The sequence below is a fragment of the Lissotriton vulgaris genome, chromosome 3_1 (assembly GCF_964263255.1).
Source record: "Lissotriton vulgaris chromosome 3_1, aLisVul1.2, whole genome shotgun sequence".
NCBI lineage: Eukaryota > Metazoa > Chordata > Amphibia > Caudata > Salamandridae > Lissotriton > Lissotriton vulgaris.
Genome location: NC_141689.1, coordinates 464,301,203 through 464,315,720, shown reverse-complemented (window position 1 = coordinate 464,315,720; position 14,518 = coordinate 464,301,203).

The window sequence follows — 14,518 nt, the reverse complement described above, 5'->3', positions numbered from 1 at the left end:
ACGCCGGGTGTAACTCAGCTGATGAGTGTTCAACAACCACAGCCACAAACATAGGTGCAACTAGTACAAGCGCAAGTACATGGGCAAGGAGAGGCGCAAATAGAGCCGCAAGGAGAGGAGCAAGTAGAGCCGCAAGGAGAGGCGCAAGTAGAGCTGCAAGGAGAGGCGCAATTAGAGCCACAAGGAGAGGCGCATGGACAGGTGCATGGAGAGGTGCAACTAGAGGTTCATGGAGCGGCACAACTGCCTACAACGCTTGTTCCTCCAGAAGTAGGGGCACATCAGGAAATTGATATTCAAGAGGAGGTATCATCCGAGGAAGCGACTCCTCCTGATGATGATTATCCATTGTCTTCCAGATCCCCAGCAAGAAAAAGGTCAAGGAGGGAGACTACTACTACTACAAGTTCTTCTTCAAGCCCCCTTCATGCTGATGACCTAGAGCGTGATTGGAACCCAGCCATGCAGTCTGAAAGTGAGTCACGCCATGAGCCGACAAAGGTAGCTAAGCCTAAAAGGAAGGCTCCCGCAAAGCTTCGACTTATGGGTGATGACGACGAACAAGAAGTGGTGTCTTCTGCTGCTGATATACAGTCTGACGACGACCCAGTCATCAGTCGTCACTCCAACCCCAGCGGGCATGCAGCAGACACACATTTTGACCCAATCCCGAATGGCTGCTGAGCGGGATATGGGCGGCGTGGCACTGGTACCACCACCGTTAACTACAACACCAACACGACCTACAGCTTCCATCTTTTTTAGTCAGAAGGGCCGGCATGGACCTCCATCCAGCTCGACCTCAAGTAGTGGTGCTGTAAGTGAACAACAGAAACGAATTCAGCCACGCCCATCCTCCACTTCATCTGGCATTGAAAGTCAAAGTAGCACCTCCACCTTCAGCAGACATCACCAGTCCCCAGTTTGGGACTTCTTTACTGTTAGCGCAAAGGCAGAAAACATGGCTGTTTGTTCGATTTGTAAAGTATCTGTTAGTCGGGATAAGCTTGGTACCAACTATGGTACCGGAGGCCAGAGAGGTCATCTCAAGCAGCACAACACTATCATTTTGGAAGCACACATGAGGAAGATCGTGGAAGGCAAAAGAAAAACAAATCCAAATGTATCCCTTGATATTGCATCTGATGATGACGAGAGGCTGATCGTGCAGGGGGGAAGTGAAGAAGCGACAGACATTTTTTCTGGTACACCCAGTTCTGCTGTCAGCAGCACTGCAGTGGTATCGCCCTCACCCTCTACCCCTGCAACATCTATGAGGCACACTAAGAGTGTGGGAGAGACACCGATGCGAAAAACTACATCACTGGGCTTGAAGACGTCATCATCATCATCATCACGTAAAATGATCCAGCCCACCATTCGCGGCATTTGTGGTCGGAGGCGCCATTTGAACGCAACCACCCAGCGGTACGTCTTTATAACGCAAAGCTGGCTAAAATGCTAGGGCTGGACCTTCTCCCTTTTTCTTTCGTGGAAGGGGTGGGGTTTCTAGAATTAGTGTCAAGTCTGCCCTAAATGGAAGGTTCCTAGCCGGTCCTATTTTGCCAGAGTTGGGGTTCCAGCGCTACATCAAGATGTGCTGGAGGTGATTGGGGCAGGTTTGCAGAAGAGTGCTGTTCACACTATCCACTTGACAACAGACATGTGGACCAGTTGCCAATCCCTTGATTGCATGTGCTTCACTGCACGCTGGGTCTCTTTTGCAGGGTCTTTGCTGGGGTTAGAGACAAGTCAAGTGCAGTTGTTGACCTGGACACAGTTGTTCAAGCTCCTCGGAAACATGCAACATTAGCCATGTTAGCCATGAAGAAAACTCATACTGCAAAAAACATTTTGGAGGAGTTTAACAGTAAGGTCTCTGAATGGCTGCATCCAAGAAATCGCATAGTTGGTTATGTTTCCACGGATAATTGCAGTAATATAGTTAAGGCCATGCAGGAAGGTGAATATTTCAGAGTGCCGTGTTTGGCGCACTGTATAAACCTGGTTGTTCAAGATTTCTTGAAAAATGAAAACACGCCAAGAAGTTACTGACCACCTGCTGAAGAATCTGCACACATTTCAGCCATTATTTTGAAGGCCCGGAAGGAGCTGAGGAGCATTCAACATGAACGTAAAGTGCCAGTCAAAGGACTCATCCAGGAGGTGGCAACACGGTGGAACTCAACCTTTTACATGCTTGAGCGTCTGTTTGAGCAGTGCATGGTAATCAATGACTATGTATTTCAACTAGGTTCTACTATGAAAGACATAAGGCTAGAGTTGGAGGAATGGCAGCTAGTTAAAAGCCTGACAGACATGCTTCGTCCTTTTGAGGTCTTCACGCGTGAAGTCAGCAGGGAGGACTGTTCTTTGAGCAAAGCTATCCCATTGTTGGTCATGCTAGAGCACCAACTGAAGGCGGTGTCTTCAACGTTCAGAGATGATGTTGGAAAGCAAGATGCATATCTGTTGGCGGAGAGGTTACTAAGCCGCCTAGTTGCCAATGAAAGGCTTAAAAATATACATACAGAACAACATTACATTTGTGCCACTATTCTGGATCCACGGTACAAAAAGGCAGTGGCCAGCAAAGCATTCATTCCTTTTGATTAAGCAGATCTTTCAAAGTACAAACATTGGCTAGCTGTGTCAGCCAGTCGGTTCGAAAAAGATCGGCAGAAAATTCAAGGAGCCGTCAGAAGACCAACTGAATCAGCAGGCCATCCAGCATCAAGTTCCACTTCTGAATCTGTGGGCTAAGGGAGTCACTTTCCCTCACAGCCGTTAACGTCACCAGCAGCAACCGTATCATCATCCTCACCTGCACCAGGCCCAGCCATAATATTGTCGGAAGCGGATTGGCTAACTCATCAAGGGTTTGCTCGTTCCAGTGCTGAGAAGGCCACAGATGGTACGCAAAGTGGAGCAACCGTGGAGAACCTTGAGTTGATGGTGCAGGCCTATCTGGATGACCCAACACAGGTCTTTGTTAATACAAACCCATTGCTGTATTGGTACAGGAAATGGCTCTATGGCCACTGATCACCAACCTGGCTATAAATTATTTGTCTTGCCCACTCGCAAACGTGTCTTGTGAATGTGTTTTCAGTGCTGCTGGTGCCATTGTAACTTCAAAAAGGACCCCCCTCTCGGACAAAAATGTGGAGAGGTTAACACTGATCAAGATGAATCAGCACTTGATACCACCAGATTACAAAGTACGTGAATGCACTCAGGAAGAAGAGGACACCGACTTAGGTGACGGAAGTTCTTCTCTGTTACCTGACCTACTCCCGTCTCAATTCATGGAGTTTGAGGACGAGCTCTACTTCCCTGACACCGAGCCCTGAAAATGACTTCCTTTTTTTCATCCTTATTCACTTTTATTCCTGTGTGTCTTTCTTTGTTTTGCAACTTTTACCACAACAAAACTCTAATCACCTAATCACAACAAGTCCATCAGCAGCACTGTCTTCATCTTATATTCTTTATTGATATGAAGGTGCCGCAGTCTGCATTCCTGAGGTTCACAAGTTCACAACTCAATCATGCTCCTTCATACTCCTCCTCCAGACTCCCCCTATCCATTTCCCTCAAGGCAGATGGAAGGATTACGACGAGTCCCCTCAAGTGGAATTACTGACTGACTACATGCTTGTCGATTGCTGACAGAGTTACTTCTGATATTGACAGGAGAGGCTGCCCTGTGGGCCCTCACTTTCCGAAGAAGATGCGGACAAAAAGTAGAACAGGTAATGAATAATTAAGAAGATGGCATGCAGTGGACAGCAATGGCTGTCTGGCTCTGATTAAACCAATTGCTAATTGTTTTTTGTGCATGAAATGATGATTCATATGTCTTGTCTTAGTTATTATTTAATCTTTCACACAGTAATTGTAACTCATGTCAGCAACTCTTTTTTTTAGCTTGTTTAATAAAATTGTACTTCAAATTCAGGGGCCACTATATTGCATTTCACAAAATATGCAAAATGTCCTTGGAGCGGACTCACTTGCCAATATACCATGATGATTGATTAAATAATATATCTTTTTTCTTTACAGTCACTCACTGGGATGGATGGATCATCAGCGTCGGTTTACAGAAGAATTATGGCCAATTCATGAGTGGCAAACCGGTAAACCAGTCTACAACAACTACTACAGCAGGACTACATGTCTGTCTATTCGTGGTATGTATTGGTCGAGGGCGAGGCAGTGTACTGTTGTTGTTATGCCAGGCAGAGTCCACTGCAGACAGCAATTCATGTAAAATTGGGGCTATGTGGCTTGCTGCATACAATATATGCTTTGTCTGTCTGACAAAGAGACTAGGCATGCTGCATCAGGTTGCTTTACTCAGTGGTGCCTGCCTTGACCCTCTGCATGGCACTGCCTCAAGCTTAGGCCAAACATACGTTATGTTTGCAAAATTTGCTGTTTTTCGGTATTTCCCAAATCTCGCAAAAGTACAGAAAAATCGCAAATTCTTAAGCGGAATGGATTTTTGGCCCATGCTTGCATTGAAATGGGACAGGAATGGGTGAAATTGATATATTATAGTAATGAGTGCCCAATAGCCAAGGTGAGGACAGACAGGGTCATAGTTAGTACATAAAGAATATACTGAGGCACCAGAAAACTTTGCACATTGTCCCCCATTATGTTGAAAAATGGCCCTCTCTCAATGGTCACCACAAACCTTTTGACTTCCCATTCTCTTTTTTTACCTTCATTTTGCTCGCATTAAGATTCTGAGCACTTTACCATTGCTGACCAGTTCTAAAGTGCATGTGCTCTCTCCTCTAAACATGATATAATTGGTTTTCACATGTTTGGCATACTGAATTTACTTGTAAGTCCCTTGTAAAGTGGCATACTATATACCCAGGGCCTGTAAATTAAATTCTACCAGTGGGTCTGTAGCACTAATAGGGCCACCCACAGAAGTAGCCTTTCAAACGTGTCTCAGACCTGCCATTGCAAGGCCTGTGTGTGCAGTTTACCTCCTCTTCGACGTGGCATTTAAAACCACTTCTATCACAAAAAAGGGGGTCCGAGAAGATTTAAAGACCGGCAATGGCTGACTCCCCAATCTATAAGACTACCACAATCAAAAAACCATTGGTTCTTTGAACTAAACAGATGAGGATCTAGCTAAGGAGGAGAATCCCTTTTAAAAGGATGAATTCCCTTACCTACCATAGGTGGCATGCTTCATCATTGGGAATCTCCTCCTACCAAAATACCTACTCATGGTATGGGCTACAACGCCCTCACTGAGAGGGAGGAGCTCAGGGATGTTTTATTATAATGGAGTGGTATGCTATCAATCAATCAATCAAGGAATTTGTAAAGTGCGCTACTCACCTGGAGGGTCTCAAGGTGCTGGGGGGATGAGGGGGGGGTCAGCTACTGCTCGAACAGCCAGGTCTTGAGTTGCTTCCTGAAGGCGAGATGGTCCTGTGTCAGCCGGAGGTGGGTGGGGAGGGAGTTCCATGTCTTGGCTGCCAGGTAGGAGAAGGATCTTCCTCCAGCGGTGGCTTTGCAAATTTGTGGTACGGTGGCGAGGGCGAGGCTGGCGGAGCGGAGCTGGCGGGTTGGTGTGTAGAATGCGAGGCGGTTGCTGAGGTAGATGGGGCCCGTGTCATGGAGAGCCTTGTGTGCGTGGGTGAGGAGTCGGAATGTGATCCTCTTGGTGACGGGGAGCCAGTGCAGATTCTTCAGATGGGCAGAGATGTGGCTGTGGCGGGGGATGTCCAGGATGAGTCTTGCCGAGGCGTTCTGAATGCGCTGTAGTCTCTTCTGGAGCTTGGCTGTGGTTCCGGCGCAGAGGGTGTTTTCGTAGTCTATGCGGCTGGTGACCAGGGCCTGGGTGATCGTCTTCCTGGTTGCGGTGGGGATCCATCGTAAGATTTTTCGGTGCATGCGCAGGGTGTTGAAACAGGACGATGAGACAGCATCAACTTGCTTGGTCATCAGGATGAAGCCCAGGTTGCGTGTGTGGTCTGTGGGTTTGGGGGCGGTGCCCAGGGCAGGTGGCCACCAGAAGTCGTCCCAGGTGGAGGACGATGGTCCGAGGATGAGGACTTCCATCTTGTCTGAGTTCAGTTTCAGCCGGCTGAGCTTCATCCATTCCGCAACGTCCTTCATTCCTTCCTGGAGGCTGGCTCTGGCGGTGGCGGGGTCGTTGGTGAGGGAGAGGATCAGCTGTGTGTCGTCGGCGTAGGAGATGATGTTGAGGTTGTGTCTGCGTGCGATGGCCGCAAGGGGGCTCATGTAGACGTTGAAGAGGGTGGGGCTGAGCGATGATTCTTGCGGACCAGAACGGGGGGAGGTGGACTCTCTGGGTTCTACCGGCGAGGAACGAGATGATCCAGTCTAAGGCAGCGCCTTGGATTCCGGTGTCGCTGAGGCGTTGTATCAAGGTGCGGTGGCATACCGTGTCGAAGGCTGCTGAGAGGTCCAGGAGGATGAGTGCGGTGGTTTCCCCGTTGTCGAGCATAGACCTGATGTCGTCGGTAGCTGCGATGAGGGCGGTCTCAGTGCTGTGGTTAGCTCGGAAACCGGACTGTGACGGGTCGAGGGATCCGTTTATTTCGAGGAAGGCGGAGAGTTGTTTGTTGACCGTCTTCTCGATGACTTTGGTGGGAAACAGGAGGAGCGAGATGGGTCGGAAGTTCTTGAGGTCCGTGGGGTCCGCAGTGGGTTTTTTCAGGAGGGCGCTGAGTTCGACGTGCTTCCAGCTCTCAGGGAAGGTGGCTGATGCGAAGGAGCTGTTGATGACGTCGCGGAGTTGGGGTGCGATGATGGAGTAGGCTTTGTTGAAGATGTGGTGGGGGCATGGGTCGGTGGGGGATCCGGTGTGGATGGTGCTCATGGTGCGGGCGGTGTTTTCTGTGCTGACCGGGTTCCAGGTGCAGAGGGTGGCGGTTGGGTACGCTGGTTCAGTGGTAGGGTGGTTGATCTGTGCGCCGAAGCTGTCGTGTATGTCGGCGATCTTGCGGTGAAAGAACGAGGCGAGGGAGTCGCAGAGGCCTTGCGAGGGTGTGATGTCGTTGTTGCAGGCGCTGGGGTTGAAGAGCTCTTTAACGAAGCTGAAGAGTTCCTTGCTGTTATGGGTGTTGTTGTCCAGGCGCTGTTTGTTAGTGGTTCTCTTGGTGGTACGGATCAGTTGGTGGTGCTTGCGGGTGGCGTTCTTGAGGGCTGTCATGTTCTCTGTTGTCTGGTTCTGGCGGCAGGTTCTCTCCAGGGAGCGGCAGGTTTTCTTGGAATTTATGAGGTCGTTGGTGAACCACGAGGCTTTCTTGCTCTGGGGCATGCTGGGTGGTTTCTTCTGTGGTGCGAGTTCGTCGGCGCCGTCAGTGATCCATTGCGCGAGGTTGCGGGCTGCTTCGTTGGGGTCCGTTGTGATGGTGGGAGGGTTCTGGCTGAGGGAGGTGGTGAACTGGTCGGCGGTGATCTTGCTCCAGCTTCTGCGGGTGGCTTGTTGCTGGTGGTGGTGGGTTGTGGTCTTCTTGAAGGAGAAGTAGACGCAGCTGTGGTCTGTCCAGTGGAGTCCGGTGGAGTGGCTGAAGGAGATGTGCTTGCTGGAGTAGAAGACCGGGTCGAGCGTGTGGCCAGCGTAGTGGGTGGGGGTGTTCACCAGTTACTTGAGTCCGAGGTTGGCGAGATTGTCCAGCAGGGTGGTGGTGTTGCTGTCGTTGTTGTTCTCCAGGTGGAAGTTGAGGTTTCCTAGGAGGATGTAATCTGGGGAGGCGAGGGCGTGCGGGCTTATGATGTCTGCGATGGCTTCGCTGAATTGTGTGCGTGGTCCCGGGGGTCTGTAGATGAGGGTGCCTCTGAGGGTGGTCCTGGGGTCGGTGTGTAACTGGAAGTGAAGGTGTTCGGCGGTGAGGGTGTCCGCCGAGTTGGTTGTGATGCGGATGGAGATTTTGTGGACGATGGCGATGCCTCCTCCGGTTTGGTTGGCGCGGTCCTTCCGGGTGATCTTGTAGCCATCCGAGATGGCTATGGCGATGTCGGGGGCTGAGGCGCCATTCATCCAGGTTTCTGTGAGGAAGGCGACATCAGGTGTAGTTGTGTCCAGGAGGTTCCAGAGTTCGACTGCGTGTCTGTGGACCGAGCAGGTGTTGAGCAGGATGCACTTGAGGTGATTCTTGCTGGTGGTCGGCTTGGCAGGTGCCGGCCCGGGACGGATGCAGGTGAATTTGCACTCCTGGCAGGTGAAGGGTCCGTGGGTGCGTTTTGGGGAGGCCAGGTAGCAGGCTGGGTTCTGGCCGGGGTTGAGTGCGCGGAGGGTGGCGGCATCGTAGGTTTGGCGGGTACGTTGGCATCATCGAGATCCAGGGTACCTGGCGCTGGGTGCGGTCCAGGCGCGGATGGACGCAGGCGTGCTTGCCTTTGGTGCACCTTTGGCGCACAAACGGCGCGCCCGCTGCGCGGTCGCTCTGAGGGCATCATAAGTAAGGAGCCGGGAGGGAGGAGTAGCTGGGTGGCAGGAGCGGGGCGGTGAATGGGCTGGTGGGGGGCGGGGCCGCAGTGAGGAAGCGGCGGGAAGAGTCTCGAGGTGGGCGGCTCTGCGGCAGCTGGGTCGTCCAAATCAGCAGGCAGGAAGCGCCAACAGCTGGAGGCTTTGCAGCAGGCAGGCAGCAGTGCGTGGGGGCGACTTACCCTTGTGACAAATACTATGATGATGAGCTATAGGTGGTGAGGGAAGCAAATCAAGCAAAGGTGATAATTAGAATTAGCTACAGGGTAGGCAGTTTCCCTTTATTCATGTTTCCCTGGGCCAGTATTAAAAATACTGATTGTATTTGTATCAGGCAGTGTGAAGCATGTTTCCCTCTTTTGACAAGTGCTCATCACTTTGGTGTGAAAGGGCAGTTGTTCCTTTTTCTATTTAAAAAATACCCGAGCGCGTCACTCTTGTACAACTGGCTGCAAGAGTTTGTGCTTTACATTAGTGCAGACATTGCTTCAGCATTTTCAGACAGTAATTTCTGTTTAGATATATTTAATCTTTTAATTTACTTCTGTGACATGCCTAAGAACCCTCAAAGCCCTCAGGGTGATCTATCTTCTTACAATACTCCCATTCCTATGATTCTGTTATAGAATGGTCCCCTTAGCCACATGCCAGGTTGAGTTGAGGCGTGTTTCCAAACATCAGCGGGTAGGCCTATTACAGTACAAATTAATTGTACCAGAAGTTGGTTCTCCTCTTTGTATTTATTTCTTCAATCACTTGTACCAGAGATGAAGGACACTAGGTACATAGCAGATAGATGTGGCACGGTGGGATTCCACTTTCTGATGCCTAAGACTGTTTAGCTTAACAAATCAATGCAAGCAACACTGTTTAAATGTCTGACCTACCTTTTTTCTGAATCACTTGCTATATTTTTTCATGTATATATTGTCTTTTCAGGTACCACCGTGAATCCACCACTCTTCTGCGATTTTAGAGGATCCTTCCACACACATTCTTGATTTCACACTGTTGTTTTAAATGAGCACATTGAGCAGCAGCACTTATCAGAGGGTCCTGCAGAAAGCTGCTACACCTCTGTGTGAGGGTTAACAGACTGCAACAGCCGACCACGTATTGACACAAACTATGGATATATTTGTTTTCCGTGAGTGGCCTGTTTTTAATCCTGGCCCGGGGACGCATGAATAAAGGGAAACCATGTTCCCTGTAGCTTGTTTTAATTATCACCTTCACTTGCTCTCCTACCCTCACCACCGTTAGCTCATCATTGTGGTATTTAGCACACCACTCCTTTATAATAAAACATCCCAGAGCTCCTCCCTCTCAGTGAGGGTGTTGTAGCCCGTACCGTGACTATGTACAACAGTAGGAGTAGATTCCCAATGCTGAAGCATGCCACCTATGGTGGGTGAGGGAATTCATCCTTTTAAAGGGATTCTCCTCCCGAGCTCGGTCCTCATCTGTAACATTAGATTTCATAACCCAAAGTGTTTTGATTGTGGTAGATTTAAAAGGACACAAAAAGCCACCCTGCGTGGATTTTCCTGTACTTGTAAACACGGCCCTTTTACAAGCTGCACTTTGCTTGAAAGGGGCATTCCATGGGTGTTGTAGTGGGTCTTCCCACACAACACCCATGGAGCCTAACACATTTCCAGATTTACAAGAAATCGGAAACCTGGAAATGCGTATGAATGCTAGATAGGTGTGCTGCATTCTTGTAGAGATCTATGTAAGAAGTGGTGTCTCCTCCCAAGCCCTGTCTCTTGAGGAGTTAAAGGACAGAAAGTCTGAGAGGGACTCGAGGCTGCAGCTTGGCCAGCTGGCTGCTGAGGAGAGAAAAGCTGAGATTGGGTGAGCCTTGGCAGAGAAACATATCTTACTGGCTCATGAACTCATTATGAAGGATGTGAAGGCTAAACAGCTGACATAGTCTAACTGAAATGGTGGCAGCAAAACTACTGTGTCCAGTCTTGAAGAAAAGGTCCACATACCCAGAGACTAAGGGGCATATTATCAAGGGGGTTTATCTCCGCTTTTTTGGCTTTAAAAGCCAAGAAAGCGGAGATAAAATTATCTCCCTATTACCTAGCTGCCGCTAACACCAGTTAGCGACAGCTAGTAGGAGATAGCGACCATCTTGGGCCCCACTTTGCATGTCAGTGATATTTATCACTAATGAGATGCAAAGTGGGCGTGCCAAGATGTTAGAGACTGAAAACAGTCACTAACATCGCTATCTCCTATTACCAACTTTTGGAGATATTCGCGCTAAGCGGGAATATCTCCAAAAGCTAACACCTGCCCTGAGCAGTTCTTAGCCATGTTATCCAATGGGAGGTGGATAACATGGCTAAGAGCATTAGCTCGCTAATGCATGAATATCACTGACTTTTCAGCGATATTCATGCTTTGCGGCGATTTTTACCGCATTTGCGTTAAACCTTGGTAATACCAAGGTTTATTTGCGGTAAAAATCGCTGCAGCGCTGCGGTAAAATTTTGGGGCATATTACCAAGCAATAGCGATAATTATCGCTATTGCTTGGTTAGAGACAAAATTTTACCGCAGCGCTGCAGCGATTTTTACCGCAAATAAACCTTGGTATTACCAAGGTTTAACGCAAATGCGGTAAAAATCGCCGCAAAGCATGAATATCGCTGAAAAGTCAGTGATATTCATGCATTAGCGAGCTAATGCTCTTAGCCATGTTATCCACCTCCCATTGGATAACATGGCTAAGAACTGCTCAGGGCAGGTGTTAGCTTTTGGAGATATTCCCGCTTAGCGCGAATATCTCCAAAAGTTGGTAATAGGAGATAGCGATGTTAGTGACTGTTTTCAGTCTCTAACATCTTGGCACGCCCACTTTGCATCTCATTAGTGATAAATATCACTGACATGCAAAGTGGGGCCCAAGATGGTCGCTATCTCCTACTAGCTGTCGCTAACTGGTGTTAGCGGCAGCTAGGTAATAGGGAGATAATTTTATCTCCGCTTTCTTGGCTTTTAAAGCCAAAAAAGCGGAGATAAACCCCCTTGATAATATGCCCCTTTGTCTCTAACCAAGCAATAGCGATAATTATCGCTATTGCTTGGTAATATGCCCCTTAGTGCCTGACTTAAAGGAGGTGGGTGACATAGACAGGAGATTTCAGGTATGTGAGGTAGCTCTAGAGGTACACAGGATCCTTGAAGGGTATTGGTGAGCAGGCATATGGAGACACATTCCTGTTGATGGGAGGGACGCCTGACTGTAGAAAAGGGGGACAGGCTGATCTATTCCACGATGAAGGAGGCCCTTGTCAGGACGTATGGATTTACCCCAGATGAGTGCCGGTTAAAATTCAGGGGTAGTAAGAAACTGTCTTGGGAGGATTTTGTGGGGTACTTTTATAAGGCACAGGATGGTTGGGTGAAGAGCAGTATGGTAAACACTTTTGAGGGATGCTCAATTTGATTGCCAGAGAGCACATCTTCAGCCACTGTTTTCCAAGTCTACGCCAACACTTGGGAGATAGTAAGTTCTCTGACCCCCAAGGAATTTGCAAAGGAGGCAGACCTCTGGGTGAGTATCAGAGTAGGGAAGGCCTTTGAAAGTGATCCTAAGGAGGGTGGTTCAGGTTCCCCTAATCAGATTGAAAGGGAGATATGCAGTGACAGACAGGTCCCAGTATAGTGGGAAAAGGGTCCCATGTCACTTTTAAGAGTAGGTGGAGGTGGGCAGAGGCCCAGGGTGCCCTTTTCCCAGTCATACATCTTTGACTGCTCTCAGCGGGGGCACATGCTGCGTAACCTGGTCTGTACCAAGAGAACCTCCACTGATGGGGAGGTCTACATTATCAGGAGAGTTGGGTGGGGTGGCTGCCCCATGTTTTCTATCAGTTCTGCCATCCTGGGGTACTACTCTGGAGCGGAGGGTACAGATGCCAAGCGGTAGGGGCAAGAGGTGGAAAAAGTCCATGGTGAGAGGACCAGTGGGTCAGAGGTTGCCAGCTCTGAGCTCAGTGTACCCCAGGACTGGCCGTGGGAGGCGACTTCTGGCCTGGTGGGCTCCATGCACTGTCACAGGGACAGAAGGCTGGAGATCTGCTCCATAAAGACTCTTGCACAACACATGCACAGTGTATTTCCCTAGGGGTGTTAGTACTCCCCTGGAAGTCCTGGATTTCCAGGCACAGGTTGATCCTCAGTGCACAGACTCTGGGCTGAGTGACCAGTTTCAGGATATCACCCCTGAACTGGAGAAAAGTAAAGTGGAAAAAGGTTGCAAATCACCTGGGGATACTGCCCTTAACTCTGAGAAACAACAGAGGGGAGAGACCCCTGGATGGCCTGGGACCTTGACACTGACAGCCGCCAGTGGCATCAGTTGGTTGCTGTCCTTGTGGACAGCATTTTCTTGGGTTGGGGACAGAAGTGAGACCCAAGGGATGGAATGGGCCACAACACTTAGCTAGCCAATGTGGTACTATCTGCCTACTGGGATGCATCTGTGAACAAATTAAGGTTAGTTACTGCAATGATGGGGCCCACAGGTAAGGAGAAGGAATTCCCATGGGTTAGCTCAGTGGCCCCAGGGAGCATGGACCGAGGGATCCAACTGGGTTCAGAAAGGGATAGAACTGGCAAGTGCCCTGTTATAGTGGGCCATTGTCCATATTCTATCGACTTAATCAGGGAAGTCCATCAAGGTAATGATTATTCTACCCTGGATTTAGGATGGATGGGGGGGTGTTGGAAAATGGCACTCTCTGAAGGGTCCCCCCAAACATTTTGACTTCTTCCTCCCATTTTTCTGACCTTCTTTTTGTTGGCTTAAGGACTCTGAGCATTTTATCACTGCTGAGTCTAAACATAGTATAATGTATTTACATTATTTTGGCATATTTATTTTACTTGTAAGTCCCTTGTAAAGTTGTATACCATATACTAATGGGCCTGCCACACTGATTGTGCCACCCATAAAAATAGCCTTTCAAACCTGTCCCAGGCCTGGCACTGCAAGGCCTTTGTGCGCAGTTTACTGCCATTTAAAACTACTTGCCAGGCCTTAAAATCCTCTATTACTACACCTACATCATACCTAAGGTAGGCCCAAGGTATGCCCTAGGTAGTCCATAAGGCACAAGTGCTTGTTAAGTAAAAGGTAGGACATGTACTGTTAAGTTTTGCATGGTTCGTAACACATACCCAAATTCATTTTACACTACTGTGAGGCCTACTCCTCTCACAGGCTAGCATTGGGAAATCCTTAAAACACTTTTAATTTGCAATCTTGATTAGAAAGGAGTAGCTACATCATGTTTTCTGTCTTTGGAATGGTAAATATAAATACTCTTTAATGGTAAAGTTGGATTTAACTTTATTATTTTAGAAATGCCACTTTAGAAAGCGGGCATTTCTCTACTCTTACTGCTCTGCGAAAGGGTTCTGATGCAGTGGGCAGAACTGCAGTCTCTGGAGCTGGGGATACAGGTTCTTGTCTTGGCTCAACATCCTGTGATTCTGGACAAATCACTCAACCTCCCTGTGCCCATGCACATCACCTGAAAACCCTCACGGTGATAAGCTGTGGTATAGAAATCTTCAAATTTAAATGCATTCACATTTCTGTGTGCCATGCAGCCTGTCTCTAATACAGATCTGTGGAGGGTGACAACTACACTTTGTGCATTCCATCTAGACAGCCACAAACACAGGAAGGGTTGGGGGGACTTAAAACTGATCTGCATTCGTTTGGGTTCTGATAGCTCTTCCTAGGTAGAAAGAGGGAAAGGAAGCTAATGCTTACATCTGAATAGGCAGTGTACTATGTAACGCACAAAAGGCTGATTACTCCCCACAGATAGCCTGACAGACAGGGCTGGGATGAAAGGGGAACTGTGTACTTCAAGTGGTTGCTTTAATGTCACCACCACTTCAAATGCACAAAGTGGGTATAAGATCTGGGGCTCTGATCTGGCTAAGGCAGTACATTACTGAACCTGTGAGAAGACTGGTGTACTATAAGGATTGCCA